The sequence below is a fragment of the Podarcis bocagei genome (assembly GCF_964188305.1).
Source record: "Podarcis bocagei genome assembly, chromosome: 2".
NCBI lineage: Eukaryota > Metazoa > Chordata > Lepidosauria > Squamata > Lacertidae > Podarcis > Podarcis bocagei.
The window spans coordinates 92932091-92948082 of NC_138126.1; the positions used below are offsets into that span (position 1 = coordinate 92932091).

The window sequence follows — 15992 nt, forward strand, 5'->3', positions numbered from 1 at the left end:
GAGAATATAAAGGAGCGGACTGAGTACGCATCCCTGTGGTGTTCCTGTGTTAGTCCTAAGCATACTAGAGGTATAAGGACCCAACCGAACCCTCTGGGGGCGGTCTGACAAAAAGTCCAATATCCACCCATAAAGTGATAACGGAAGCCCCAGATCTTCCAGTTTAGACATCAGACGTTGTGGTAGAATGGTATTAAATGCCGAGCTGAAATCTAAAAAAAGCAGTCTGGCATAACCCCCCCCCCCACTGCTCCAAATGTGCAAGAACGGCATGGAGGGCAATCGCCACAGCGTCCTCTGTCGATCTTTTCATCTCAAGTACCCAGCACCCAAAAGTACAATAGAAATTCCTTTGCAGGTCTGGAGCCTGTGGCAAGTCCAGTGATGAGATTTGGCTTCCCTTGGCTAACAATGAGTCCAGCAATTGTCACCTCAGGGCATTTCCTGGGGTAGGAGGCATGTATACATGTCTTCACATTTGGGGAGGTGGCAGGGAGAAGAGTCCTTTTTCCAAGGGCAAAATAGTGTTGGAATGGCGGAAACTGGCTAAGGAGTTGATTTTTATATGATTTTTAAAGCTAGGTATCTTCCCTGAGCCGTCAAGTCGAAAGGATACATTCAGGCATAATACTTGTAACATTTAACAACTTTAAAGATGTGCCCCCTGCTGTCACTTCCGTAACAACATTATATACATGTGGTGGGTAGAGTAGCGCAAATGCTTAGGAAGAGAGATTCCTAAACCAATACAGACTACAAAAGGGGTGAGATCTTTTGCTACAGAACAGTTTGGTCATCTATGCCAATTGTTAAAGAAAACACATTATCACCTGCCTGGTGTGGATGTCTGCTAGCATGCGTTTATCTTCACCCTCTGGATCAGCCTGCTATGGAGTTAAGAATTACTTTTAATTTTTTCTACAGATATAATAATAATAATAATAATAATAATAATAATAATAATAATAATAATAATAATAAAAATAAAATTTTATTATTTATACCCCGCCCATTTGGCTGGGTTTCCCCAGCCACTCTGGGTGGCTTACAACACATATAAAAACATAATAAAGCATCAAACAGTACAAACTTCCCGATACAGGGCTGCCTTCAGGTGTCTTCTAAAACTGTAGTTCTTTACCTCCTTGACATCTGAAGGGTGGGTGTTTCACAGGGAGGGTGCCACTACCGAGAAGGCCCTCCACCTGGTTCACTATTACTTCGCTTCTTGCAGTGAGGGAACCAGCAGAAGACCGTTGGAGGAGGACCTCAGTGTCCAGGCTAAATGATGGGAGTAGAGACACTCTTTCAGGTATACTGGGCCGAGGCCATTTAGGACTTTAAAGGTGTTACCGGAAAATCCGAGGGCTCCCTTGGATAAAAGTAAAGACACCAACCAGAGTAACTTGGAACAAATCAGCAGCCAGTCATCTGTGAACCCATCCATATTCTTATGCGGCACCTAAATATTCTAGCACAAATGCCATGTTAATACTTTCACATCAATGGGGTAAATTTCTCTTGTGGGGAGAAGGGACAAGATATGACATAACACTGAACTGCTTAGAGGTTCTTAAATTCATGTTAAAGCTGTCTACAAATTATGTTACATAAAATAAAATAATATATTTAAGTTTTTTAATGCAATCACCTTTAAAGTTTCATTCACTGATTAGGTGTATGTCAGGAGAATTCTTACTGCATGCATGATACATTTCTGTCATGGTTTTCACTCCTCCACCTTCCATCCTGATCCTTCAAGCTTACTCTCTCATCATTCCCTGCCAAAGTCATTGATAAAATGTGATCAAGGAGGTGAGCCATAGACATCTCTTGAAGCTTTCACTGAGAACTGACTGCAAAGCATGCTGGGAAGTATTGCAGACTGTTTGAGGGACAATAGTTCCAAAGAAAAATCCTCTAAGACCTAGACATGAAAAACTCTAGGGAGGCTCACATGTCTCTGAATCCTGTGACAAGCAGGATTCTTGGGATATCGTAGCTCCCTCATAATGGTTGTACAACAAAAAGGTGGGGAAAAGCCACGGGGAAAGTTGCCTTGTGAAATCAATTCCCTGAAGGCACTCTAAGTTACTTTCTGCCCATTGTCAACATTGTCAACTGTTACAGATGTGGATTTTATTTTGTATGCAAATGTGAAGTAAGAAAAAAGAGATGTTTAAAGCTACACAGGTCTGATTACTAGGTGATCTTTATAGTTACACTTAATTCTCTGTATGGCTTTGTCAGCCGTGCCATTGAAGATCTCAGAGCATCCCGAGACACTAATGGAGATTACGAGTCAATATTTAAATACTAGCCGCAGACAAGATCTAAGTAGCTTGTGAACTGCAAGTCTTTTGTAGAATTACTCTCTTTGAACCAGAAACCTAGTTTCCTTTTAAATGCTACATTTACCCTCGGGGCTTTTTGCATTCCTATGACACTTGACCGATTGACTCTGTTATCTTCATCTTAGAACAAACAAACAAAAGCATTTTATTCCTTCCAGCCAAGTGTCATTCACACCCAGCAGTTCCTGGTGCAAGTTCTGGCCTTGTTTTTATGCCATTACTTTCCTAAACACACACACACACACACCGGATGTGCAGCTACCTGTGAGCCCTCATAAACCCATTCTTCTGCCTCCTTGCAATTGGCTGTTTTTCCAGAAGATCAAAGTGGATTTATAGTAAGTTCTTTCCCTAAATAATTTAACATCTTGCTTTCCCAGGTTCCTTTCAATCAGATATAAAAGAATGCAAAGTCAGATAACTCAGCCCCCACTCCCACCAGCTTATAGTAATGATAATTATGACAGCTGTCAAGCAACGTCTTGTGTTTGTTTTCTTCCTACTCTATTTGGTTGAAAGGTTGGGGGATCGGGTTAAGGAGCTATTCATCAGCTCTTATTTCCAAGTCTGGCTCATTTAATCAATTCCAAATAGATTTACAGAATATTGACTGCTCCGACAAAGTGTAATAAACAACTCATTGTTGACATCTGACCTATTATATGCCGGCTTCAACCTGGAATTTTGGACAATTATAAATTGTTAAGACAGCATGTATGTATTGGGTCTACTTTTGCTGATGAGAGATTTGAACACTAGCAGTTAGGTCTGTTAACTGCTTTCTGTCCAGCATGGTTACTCATCCATGGAGAAGCAACACTAGATTTCTGAGGAACCTGACATACCGTATATTCAGAGGTATGTTCAAAGGAACAGGGAAATCAGGCATGCTAGTCAGAGAGTCACCCACAGGATTGTTTTCTGTTATTGTCAGCAGAGCACATGGAACCATAGAATTTTAGAATTGCGAGGGACCCTGAGAATCATCCAGTCCAACCCCCTGCAATGAAGGAATATGCAGCTGTCTCATACAGGGATTGAGCCTGCAACCTTGGTGTTATCAGCACCATGCTCTACCCAACTGAGCTCTCCATTCAGACCTGTATTATTATTTCCAATTTGATCACTTCCTAATTGATTGATTGTCTCAGGAGGCATTTCAAAGTTTAGATGCAACTTAATACACATTAGCATCCCTGGCAGGGAAAAAAACCTCAATCAACGCAAAGACAGCACAGCTTGCTTAGCTGTGAAAGTTACATAGTGCCTGGTATATTTTGACTGGCTTGAGAAGCCATCTGACAGTACAGTGGTACCTCGGGTTAAGTACTTAATTCGTTCCGGAGGTCGGTTCTTAAGCTGAAACTGTTCTTAACCTGAAGCACCACTTTAGCCAATGGGGCCTCCTGCTGCCACGCTGCCAGAGCACAATTTCTGTTCTCATCCTGAAACAAAGTTCTTAACCTGAGGTACTCTTTCTGGGTTAGCAGAGTTTGTAACCTGAAGCGTCTGTAACCTGAAGCATCTGTAACCTGAGGTACCACTGTATTAAAGCAAGGTGGGGTGGGGAGATTAGCTAACCTTCTTCAGACAGGAACTGTGGCCCATCCTTTGAGCCATAAAGCTTCCTCTGCCTGTCCTGAGAAGCCAGAATGCTTAAGTGGCACAAGAGGTAAGGCACTGTAGACTGGCTGTTAAAGAACTCAGTTTGAAATTCCCTGTTGCCACCATGATGCTCGCATCAGTGTACATGGTGAAGATAAGAGTTCTGAAATTATAGCAGAAAAGCTCTGAAGAACACAACTGTGTTGCCTGAATTGGTGAATGGGCTAAAACATTTTACCACCTGCTGTCAAACTGATGCTGTTGAGAAAGAGTGAAATTTACAAGAGGTGGGGGGCAGGGGTGGTTCTTGAAATTACCACTTTCCCCAAAAAAGCACCTTGACATATGAGGTTAGGCTGGGATGAGAGTCAGTGATGAAAATCTTCAAAACATCCTGCCTACAAAAGTATCAGAACCATTTAAACAAAAAACCCACCACACCATAAACATGTTATTTTTGTAGAGGTGAGAAAACAGGAGGGTTTTGTTTTTACCTTTAAGTCACTAAAGGTTCTTTATAATGAGAAAACCTTTAGTGACATAATGACCTCTGAATAACAAGTAAATTCATTATAGGCCAACTTGATAGGCAACCTAGCTGCCTTCACATGTCTAATGCAATTATATTGAAGTAGATTTGATTATGCAGCTGTGAGTAATAACAATATAGTATAAGAAAGTAAAAATTAAAGAAAATGCAAAGAGGGAGCATGATAAGAAGCTGAGGGATGTCCATCAGTTGAGGATGAAAGTGTTTGATTCTAGAAGATCTTAGAAGTTTCAGGTTTTTCCCAGTGAGTTCATGACATTGCCCACCCCCACCCTATTCCCAGTAACTGAAACCAATCATTTGTCATTAGGAAAGGAGATCTGGAAATTAAATATAACGACAAACATTTCAGTCTTGTTTACACCAGAGAATGAAAAAATGTAACAGGGAAGAATTCCCAGATTGTGTGAGAACCGAACAGAGCCTGTGCTTTCCTAGCTTTAGCATGGCCTGAATGAAATTGAGTATCTTGAATATGTTTCTTAAGTACTGAGCCAGCAAGTTGTCATTACGATGTACTGCCAGTATTAGTTAAAGTGCTAATGAAGTCAACCCTCCCTAGCCGTATGTCCCAGAAAGCATCCAGCTTGTTTTGTCCCATAGAACTCAATAGGAGCCATGGGGAATTGAACATGCAGCTGTACAATTTGTGATGCACTGAGCTAGCTCCAGTCCCTTTGGTCCAGCAGGTGCTCACTCAATAAAGAAACCTTCCTGGTTTTGCTGCTGAGCTGGGCTGCGAAATGAAGGGGCTTGTCAGTTCTCCTTGCCACAATGTATGACTGGTGGGTTGCATTCCATTTGGCAAGTCACAACTCATGCAAGTCAAGCATAGTCCAGTCCATTCACTTCCAATAGCCAGTTATGATTTTATTATATGTGACACTAAAATATTCACCGTATTTTAAAAAAGTTTTTATGAAAGATTTTGAGGGTGTTACAAAACAAGCAGATAAACAGGAAAGGGTGCACTCATTGTCTCCACTTTCAATTCATAGTCTTTTTCACAGTTCATTTACATTAAGTGAGAGCAAAATATTCATTTAATGCACACTTTCACTCAACGTGTGTATTTGTATAAACATTGTTTGTTTGGAGAACTGCATTGCAAAATTCAGCTAAGTGTGAATTTTGAAGTATAGCTATGTTTCGGTTTGCATATTGTTTTGGAAGGGGTGGATTTGATAGAGTCACCTTTAAATGCACACTGAATAGAATTTTCGCTCCAGCCCTACCCACTACTGATCTAAACCATTATCTTTATTACACATCATTTACCAAGAGCGATTCATTCTCAGGAGATAGTGGAGCCTTCTCCTGAGATCCAAGAATAATTCTGTGTTTATAAATATTCACAAGATGCTAGGAATAATTTCATCAGGTTTCCTTGGTCACTCTCCACATGTTCAGCATGGAATTCTGCCGTCCCATCAAGGCAATAATATTTCCCCAGGCCTGTTACTCACGGAGACAGCAGGCGCTCTGGTCTGGCAGAAAATAAAATCCTCTCCTTGTAGGTCTCCATTGATGGCTGTCTAGTAAAAGGAGGGGAAATTAATTGAAGATGGACCGTAATTAAGTAGTTATGTTATTAAGCCAAACCATCAGGGTAAGTGCCTGTACAGCATATGTATTTGATCTTATCGCTCTCTTTTCTACCACAGCATTATTGAAGGTAAATGAATAAGGAGACTAATTATTCCATTTCTTCTTGGGGTGGTGGGTGGGAGAATCAGAGGGGGAGGAAAGTTGAGTCACACAAGTTGTCACATTATGGCTATAAAATCCATATTTTTTACTATAATGGTATTTCTGAGAATTTTGCTCCATTAGGAAATCAAGAAGAAAGGAAGAGTGAGATTTAGTGGATAAAAGACTATCTTGAGTTCCTACACCCATTTTGCGCTGAGCAGTACAATTTCAGTGTTGCATAAGGACTTTTAAAATATCTCTCTTTCATCTCTGAAACAGAATTTTCCATTAACACGACAAAGCCATTAGTACAAGTCAGCTGGGACTTTCTTTGCGATTGACTGTTTCATCTTCAAGTTATTATTATCAGCAGCAGATTTACTGCAGTTCCTACTCAGATCGCTACGCCGTTAAAGCACACTTGCAAACTACAAAACATGCAAGAGGAGAGAGAGGTTTTGATTCAAACATTACACTAAGAACACATGTAAGGAAGCCAAGATGATTTATAAGAAGTCCGAGGATATTAATGAGAGGCACTTACTGTAGGTTCTCAGAGTCTTACCTTCAACCATTCTAGCTCAAGTCGTATAATGTAACCTCCTTTGCTTGAGATTCTGTAGCACCCAGTCTGGGAAGCCCCACATAATCCACCTCCTCTGTTTCTGTTGAATATTGAGCTTTCATCCTTCTCTCAAATGTTTCTATCTCACCAAAGGTGGACTATCACTAGGCACACTGTCATTTTCTACAAGGTTGCAAGTGACTATTTAAACAGGAATTTCAAGGGCTATTCAGATAACGAAAGTACTCCCTATACCAGGAGTCAGCAAACTTTTTCAGCAGGGGGCCGGTCCACTTTCCCTCAGACCTTGTGGGGGGCCGGACTATATTTTGAAAAAATAATAATGAACGAATTCCTATGCCCCACAAATAACCCAGAGGTGCATTTTAAATAAAAGGACACATTCTACTCATGTAAAAACACACTGGTTCCCAGACCATCCGTATGGGCCGGATTTAGAATGCGATTGGGCCTTAGTTTGCCTACCCATGCCCTACACATACATTCAGTGAATGCAAAGGAAGGGAGGAACTTGATTGCACCCATTTGCCAAGCTTTGCCGCCAATGCCAACATGCCTTCTAGCTATGCCTTATGAATTCTCTTTTCTACACAGCCATTACATCTGTCGGAGCCCCATTCTTTTTTCTTTTTTTAACCTGGCCACTGTACTTTGAGTATATTCCTATGCAGAGCCATACAGAGGATCTATTCTTTTAAGGGGAGCAAAGGATACATGGAAGATTCTGGAAACAATGGAGTTATTATTTGAGGAGCTATGTTTTGTGAACCAAAACAGAGAAAGTTAGATGGTCCACCTTAAAAAAAAAGGAGCAAAGACAGAACAAGGAGGATATGAAGTTAGCATGAATACAGACCACCTTTAAAATCCATCAGCGAGTTATTGAAACTCAGAAATTTCAAGAGGATACCTTCCAACATTTCAGAGATGAAAATAGGGACGTGCCTGCATGTGACTGGGTGGGGCACGGGGTAAAGTTTGTAGACAATAGAAGAACCAATGCAATTCTGATTCAGATGTGCTACAAGTTGACAGTAGGGACTAAAACTGCAAATGGTTCCACAAGCACTACACAACAAAGGCGCTTCCAGCTACAGTAGTAGCTTAATGTAACAGAAAAATCGTTGGCAGCAGATTTGTTTGTTTTTGTTTTTTAAAAATCAAACTTACCAGATTTCCCTCAGAAAGATAAAATGCAGGTTATTTATTTATTAAATTTGTTTACTGCCCTTCATTTATTCTGTTGAGAGGATGTTTGTTCCATTTTACAACTAAGGAACATGGAGACCCAGCAGTCAGTGAATCTATGGCTCAGAATTCTTAAGCAGAATTAAGGCACGTACTGTGCCTAATGTGGAACTAAACAAATACATAACTGTATCTGTGGGCATTAAGAACATGTAACAGTAGCCATAGTTGTAATTGCACTAAATCCAGTAGTGGAACACAGGCCTCAACTTGACATAATCACCATAATCACCAGTGTTAGATATTTGGCTGTAAAATACAATCATTACTTTAGAAAAACTTTTCCTTTTGTTGTACTGGTCAATGTGATTTCAGACAGCACAGTTCAACACAGTAGCTGATTATTATCACCAGTCTCACTTAATCTGCATGGAGAGTTGGTCATTTAAAGTGACTGACCTTGGAATGTAGTATTGAACCTGGTTGCCATACATGATGCTGAAAACCACCTTTGTCTGAAAACCATTCAGTTTTGTGATACTCTATATGACATGTTTGTGTGATAGTAAGTTCCTAAAGCAAATGCTTTCAGCGTTGTAAATAAATTGCATATACAGTGGTCCCTCAGGTTACATATGTTTCAGGTTACATACGCTTCAGGTTACACACTCTGCTAACCCAGAAATAGTGCTTCAGGTCAATAACTTTGCTTCAGGATAAGAACAGAAATTGGGTTCCAGCAGCGTGGCAGCAGCGGGAGGCCCTATTGGCTAAAGTGGTGCTTCAGGTTAAGAACAGTTTCATGTTAAGTACGGACCTCCGGAACGAATTAAGTACTTAACCCGAGGTACCACTGTATGATGTAGATCTCCCTTGGAGCAAAATACAACACTGATATGGGACTGCCCTTTCATGATGACTGCCTCACTCTGCCTAACAGCATGGCCAGACCTGTAAGGCCTCGGCACTTTATGCTCTGTGGGGAAAGGTTTGGGGCTCAGTGAGTGGAGCCATGCTAAATCAACCACAGATGCATATTTAGATGTGGAAAATTGGCTCAAACCACTTTTGGAGTTTCTCATAGTTACCATAGGAGGAAATGAATGTTCCAGGCATGTCAAGAATGACAAAAAAGGTAGTCCTTCTTCAATGATTGTATAATGCCGGAATGGAGAGGTGTCTTTCCTTTCTATTAATTACTCTCCGCTTAATGATTCCAAGCATGTATTATGAATTACTGCTTCGGTAATGATATTCTCTCTTAACCATCAATGTGATATTCTCCACAAACATTCATCTGCATTCTCCTGTAATATAACGTGTCAAACTGACTTTTAGAATGTTGTTTTAAGACAAGTCAGTGTGTGTGTGCATGTGTGTGTATGTGGCGGGTGAAGGAGGCCTAGTGCCTCACATGAATGAGATAAGAGGAAACAAAGCAAAGGGGTAAGAAAGGATGCTTGTAGCTTTTCAAGTTCAATGAGGCTTACCAGGCTTGGGGGGGGGGGCCTCTCGGAATCAGAGGGCCCTTTAAAAGAACATGCAGAATTGAAAGCCTTTGGCCCTCTTGTTGCCTTAAAAATCCTCCCAGTTCATGTCCACTCATCTTCCCCACCTTCCCTGTTCTGTGGCTACCACCACACCAGAACCACCAGACATATACACACCCCTGTGTGACTTCACTCCCCACCTACCAGAGAACAACAACTACCAGACTTTTAGAAGACATCTGAAGGCAGCCCTGTTTAGGGAAGCTTTTAATGTTTGATGTATTACAGTATTTTAATATTTCTTTGGAAGTCGCCCAGAGTGGCTGGGGAAGCCCAGCCAGATGGGCGGGGTATAAATAATAAATAATAAATAATAAATCAATAATAATAATAATAATAATAATAATAATAATAATAATAATAATAATGTTACCTCTCTTAATTCTTTAAAGCTGCCCACATGCAAAAGGAGACTCTACTGCCATGCAGGAGCAGATGAAATGCAACTTCCAGTGTTCCTAGAACGTTAATGCGAGATGTATGCAAACCGATCCTAGCAGTGGCAACACCCGAAATGGATACAAAAGATCCAGTTAATCCCTTGCCAGTAAATTTATACCCAAGTCCTCCCATGAGTTACTTTTGGCATAGTGTATAAACAATTATCCCACCATTCTCACTCTCTTCCATTTTCTCTAGCAGAAATGTGTTTTGAAAGTTTGAGACAGCAACACCTGAGATTTCCATTAATAGTTACGCACTACAAAAACAGCTTTCTTCAGGAGGAGGAGGGTGCACAAGGAAGACAGATGAGAGAAGGAAACCCTGCCTCTGTGACTTTTGTATCAGGTCATTCAAATAGCCATAACAAACCTCAAGATTAAAATATATAGGCAGAGTTAGGTTACTGTGTGATTGTGGGTGAGTTCCAGCAGTCCCTGGACAAGGCCACTGCCTATGTTCAGCCAATAATGAACAGGGAATGGGAATCTCTGATGAACCAGATGTTGTAGTACTCCAACTCCCATCAACCCCAACTAGCGCCCCCAGTGGTCAAGGATGATGGGAGTTGTGCCCTTCCAGTTGTTGCTGGACTACAAGTTTCCCACCTATGCTGCAAAATAACCCGGACTCTATGATGCTTTTGAATTATATGATGCTTTTGAATTATGGTGCCGGTGGAGACTCTTGAGAGCCCCATGGACTGCAAGAAGATCAAACCTCTCCATTCTGAAGGAAATGAGCCCTGAGTGCTCACTGGAAGGACAGATCGTGAAGCTGAGGCTCCAATACTTTGGCCACCTCATGAGAAGAGAAGACTCCCTGGAAAAGACCCTGATGTTGGGAAAGATGGAGGGCAGAAGGAGAAGGGGACGACAGAGGATGAGATGGTTGGACAGTGTTCTCGAAGCTACAAACATGAGTCTGACCAAACTGCGGGAGGCAGTGGAAGACAGGAGTGCCTGGCGCGCTCTGGTCCATGGGCTCACGAAGAGTCGGACACGACTAAACAACAACAACAACAAAACCGGACTCAGACTATTCAAATACATCTTTCATCTTTTGGTTTAATCCCCTCCCCCAAATCCTTCTTTAACAGTTAGCTACTCTGCATATTCTATAGTTGCTTTCAGAAAGGGAGAATCCCCTCAGCAATTATCCAACTGAGGCAAAAAGTGCCCTTCCCTTGATTAGCTCAACCCTATTTTTAGGCTGTGTACACATTACTCTGTCTCCAGTGCATTCCCACCATTGGTGTTTGAAGCCGAGCGTACATGACGTTAGCCACAATCCATATGTATCCTGTAATTTATTGAGAAACACTGCTGTTGGATGTGTTTTCCCTCAAACCAGCTTCCATCAGATGTGAAAACATAAACCACAGTTTAGCTGAGAAGTGAATATTTCAGACATCCATTGGGCATGTGCAGGTGACAACTTCATTGCAGGGGGCAATTGACGGCACAGGGAAAACAGATCAGGTAATGTGCAGGAAAGCAATTCAGGTAATAGTGTGTTCAGCAATGCAAAACATAACTTGAAGCATAGCAGGGGGGAAAGACCTCTCTGAGTTTTAAACTACTCATGTGTATGTGCCCTTACTTAAGGCAAGATTTTATCTTGCAGTGATCTTTACTGAAGTGACCTTTCCCATCAGCTTGAATTCTAATAGAAAGGGAGATTTGATGTGCCAAGATCCCTGTGATGAAGTGTGGCTGATTAGCAGTGATTTGAAGAGCAAGGGCTGCCATACACCTGGAAGGAAGCCCAGTTGGAAAGGACTGCAACTCGGTGTCTTTTTTTATTCCTCTTAATTGCTGTTGTAAAAACGGATGTTGAACACAAGTGTCTTCAAAGACTTTGTCAAGTGACATGTAAGATTTGCATGGCAACTAATGACACTTCAAGGTTTCTCAAGAGAGGCAGCTCTCTTGCTACCACAGAGTTTTTCTCCTAATTTTTGACTGTAAAGAGGGGCTGGAGGAGAAGAAGAGAATGAAATGTGAAAATATGCACTGAGAAGCCAAACAAGAAAAAGCAAAGGAAGAAATTTAGTTCTCTGGTTGTCAAGAGAGAGAGAGAGAGAATACAGTGGTACCTCGGGTTAAGTACTTAATTCGTTCCGGAGGTCTGCTCTTAACCTGAAACTGTTCTTAACCTGAAGCACCACTTTAGCTAATGGGGCGTCCTGCTGCTGCTGGAGCACGATTTCTGTTCTCATCCTGAAGCAAAGTTCTTAACCTGAGGTAATATTTCTGGGTTAGTGGAGTCTGTAACCTGAAGCGTATGTAACCCGAGGTACCACTGTAGTGGTTAATACATTTTACTCACCATATAAGGATCTTATATTACCTAACACAGGGGATTGCAAAGGTAGCTTAACAACCAATCCAAACCCTGCAATCATAACCTGAAGCCCTTCTTCACGTGCTTCCTCCCCAAGAGGTCCAGAGGGTGGCAACATGAGAACAGGCCTTTTCTTCATTGGCTCCCCATTTGTGGAATGCTCTCCCCAAGGAGGCTTGACTGGCACCTTCATTATACATCTTTAGGTGCCTGGTGAAACTCTTTCTCTACAACCAGTCCATTGGCTAATTAGCATTCTGTGGCCTTTTAAATATGTTTTTGGGGGGCTTATTGGTTTGCTTTTGTTTTATTATGCATTTTGTGTTCTCATTTTATATTTTTATGTTGGGGAGCACCCTGTGATCTTTGGATTAAGGGTAGTATACAAATTTAATAAATACAATAAATTAATTTTAAAAAGGAGCCAGCAAAGTTGTCTTCTTGGCTCAGTGGGAGAGCTAATTTTCTCTACTCTGAATTTTCATTGCAGATTATACCTATCTTGCCCTCCACATCAAATGTTGCTTTCTTATTTAGTTTTGTTCCTCCTCCTTTATTTCAAACTGGCTTTCTGCTAGTTTGTTTGGTTTAAAGCACTGTTTGCACACTTATATTTATTTAACAGCTGACTTTGTGCCTTAAAAAAAGACCAAAGTTATGTTTTTAGAGTTGATGAACTGTTTTAAAGAATGATGGATTTATGTCATCACAAGCTTCCAGCCAATCAGTGGAGTGTACATCCAGCTCCTATAACAAACTAGCAGAAATGGATTCTCTTGATGTTGACCTGGGGAGAAGAGTGTAAGCCAGATGACTCATGAGTGCTCCTCCAAACCAGAATGATTCCTTATTGTTTTTTTTAGGTATTTCTGCCTGAAACCCTCCTTTGTTCTTCTGTTTTGTTCAGTCAGCATAGCATAGCAATATGCTTTTGAGCTAGAATGTATCAAGTGTGTGAATGGATTCAGGGCCCCTCCCAACATCATTTCTATTGTTTCTTCCTGATTGTTTGGGCTCACGGTGGCATTGTGGGGTTATACAGTGGTATCTTGGGTTAAGTACTTAATTCATTCTGAAGGTCCATTCTTAACCTGAAACTGTTATTAACCTGAGGCACCACTTTAGCTAATGGGGCCTCCCGCTGCCACCGCGCTGCCGCAGCATAATTTCTGTTCTTATCCTGAAGCAAAGTTCTTAACCTGAAGCACTATTTATGGGTTATCAGAGTCTGTAACCTGAAGCATATGTAACCTGAAGCGTATGTAACCCGAGGTACCACTGTACCTGAGTCTCTTTGTGCCTGTAAAAGGTTTGGGGTTGACATACTACTTTGTTTCCAATCAGCATATGGCTGGTAGCTTCCAGCTGAAATCCAACAACGTTTTATACCACAAATGCTCCATTTTATCCCTCTGCCCACAATTTTCTTTTCACATACACACAGTGGCAGGTGTGGAACAAGTCTTGACCCCACTCTGCCCATTCCTTTCCCCCAGATTGGTCCAAAAGGATTTTTGATCATTCCCAAAGGAAATGTGTTATGTCAGCCTGCATATTCTCTCTATTTTAACCCCTGACTGAAGTCAAACTGTCTTCCACAAAGTTCAATTCCTTTTTATATCCCTGTCTTCTTGTGATGCAGCTCTAGGTCAGTACAAGTGCTTGCCATAAACACATGCTGATAATAGACTGAGAAATAAGAACTCACATTTTCAGCCAGCATTTGGTTGATGGAAAAATGACACACTTCCTATTGGCTTCTTGACAGGTGTAATTCATCTTGGCACTGCTGGCTTAATCTGGACCACTTCAGCAATTGTTACAGCTCATTTATCCCCTTTCTATTCATTCCTTATGTGTGTTTAAGAAAAAAAAAAAGAATTTCTAGCCTATCCCTTTTGGGTGCAAAAAATATGAGGCTCTAATAATGAGTATGTAGCTAGATGGGTAAAATGCTTCAGGATTCAATGATACATATTGAAATCCTTATTGCTAGTCTTTTCCAGACTTGTTTCGTGCAAACTGCTTTGCAGTTACTAATGAAGCAATGCCAAGAAAAACTGGAGGAGCTGCCTCTTTCCTAATGCAGAGACATCACTCAATCAAACATGCATTAGAGAGTTGATTGGCATTAGAGAAAGATTCTTCTTCAGTATCCTGTGAGCAACATCAACACCTAAGGCCCGGAGAGTGTATTTGCACTAACATGATGTCATTCAAAATCCCATGGCATGTAGCACTATTTAAGTTGTTTAACATAGCAAACAATGAACCTAACTCTTTGAAACATGGGATTGTATTGAGGATTAGTCATTCTCAGAGAAGACCCACTGAAATTCATGGGCATGACTAAATCACTCTGGGCAAAACTTAGTTGGATGCGACCCATAGGAAACTGCTGCACACCAGGCCAGATGATTTTTCAATCAATATTATCTAGTCTCTGACTTGTAGCAGGTTTGCGGCAGAGAGAGTCTTTCACATAACCTGCTACCTGATGCTTTTGAACCTTCTACCACTGAGCTACAATCCCTTCCCAGTTCCAGTTCTAGAAGTCAAATTCAAAAGTCTCTCAGCTTCTTCTTAACAATGAGCTGCCAAGCGCATGGTTGCTCTAGACAATGGAACAACTAAGCTAATGGCAGTCAGAGAATCCTAGGCCCACGGAGACATCAAAGCAGCAGTCCCTGCTTGGAGAAGACAAGCAAAGCACATGAGCTATGCATCAGTTAACTTCATAGATACATGGACAAACAATGATGTGCACCAGACATTTTTAAAAGGCTCTTACTTGCTGCTGTACGGAGAATGCAAGGGTTGCATAGGTTGTGTGCATGCCACATGCCAGAGAGTAGGACTATATGGGCAGCACTTCCATTGGAGTAATGTAGAAAGTGGGATCCCCTCAAGAATTGGTTGCAACCTGTGCTTTTTAATGAGCAGTGAGGTGGCCAAGGTTGATGGTGATACTAAGTTGCCCAGGGTCTTTAAAACAAACAAAAAAACATTGCAAAGAGCTCCAAAAGGGCCTCTCCAAACCACGTGAATGGGCAGTAAAATGGCAGATGCAATTCAATGTAAACAAGTGTAAAGTGATGTGTGTCAAGGAAAAACAGTTGGGGAAAGTTCAGAAAAGGGCAACTAGGGGATGGAGGAACTCCCTGATGAGGAAAGGCTGCAGCGTTTGGGGCTTTTCAGTTTTGAGAAAAGGTGATAAAGGGGTGACATTCTAAAAGGGTATGAAATTATGCATGGCATGCATGAAGAAGGTGGATAGAGAAAAGCTTTTCTCTCTCTCTCTCTATTAACACTAGAACACTTGGACATGAAGTGGAGCTGAACGTAGGAGGACTGAGGACAGATAAATGGAAGTACTCATTCACATAGCGCGTAGCTGAACTGTGGAGCTTGCTCCAGCAAGAGGCAGGCATGGCCACCAACTGGATGGCTTTGAAAAAGAATTAGATAAATTCATGGAGGTAAATGCTACCAGTGGCTACTAGTCCTGATGGCTGTGTGTTGCCTCCACTATCAGAGACAGTATGCTTCTGAATATCATTACAGTGGTACCTCGGGTTACAAACACCTCAGGTTACAAACACTTCGAGTTATAGACTCCACTAACCCAGAAGTAGTACCTCAGGTTAAGAACTTTACCTCAGGATGAGAACAGAAATAGC

At 41.4% G+C, this 15992-nt stretch overlaps 1 long non-coding RNA gene across 1 annotated transcript; it reads right to left on the reverse strand.

The window, feature by feature from the left end:
- Positions 1 to 5979: 5979 nt before the first annotated feature.
- On the reverse strand, positions 5980 to 14803 carry LOC308581460. The gene is made up of 3 exons (XR_014005091.1): positions 14021 to 14803; positions 6802 to 6967; positions 5980 to 6044 (listed from the first exon to the last, which is right to left on the reverse strand). It is a non-coding gene; the product is annotated as an uncharacterized lncRNA (long non-coding RNA).
- Positions 14804 to 15992: the final 1189 nt, after the last annotated feature.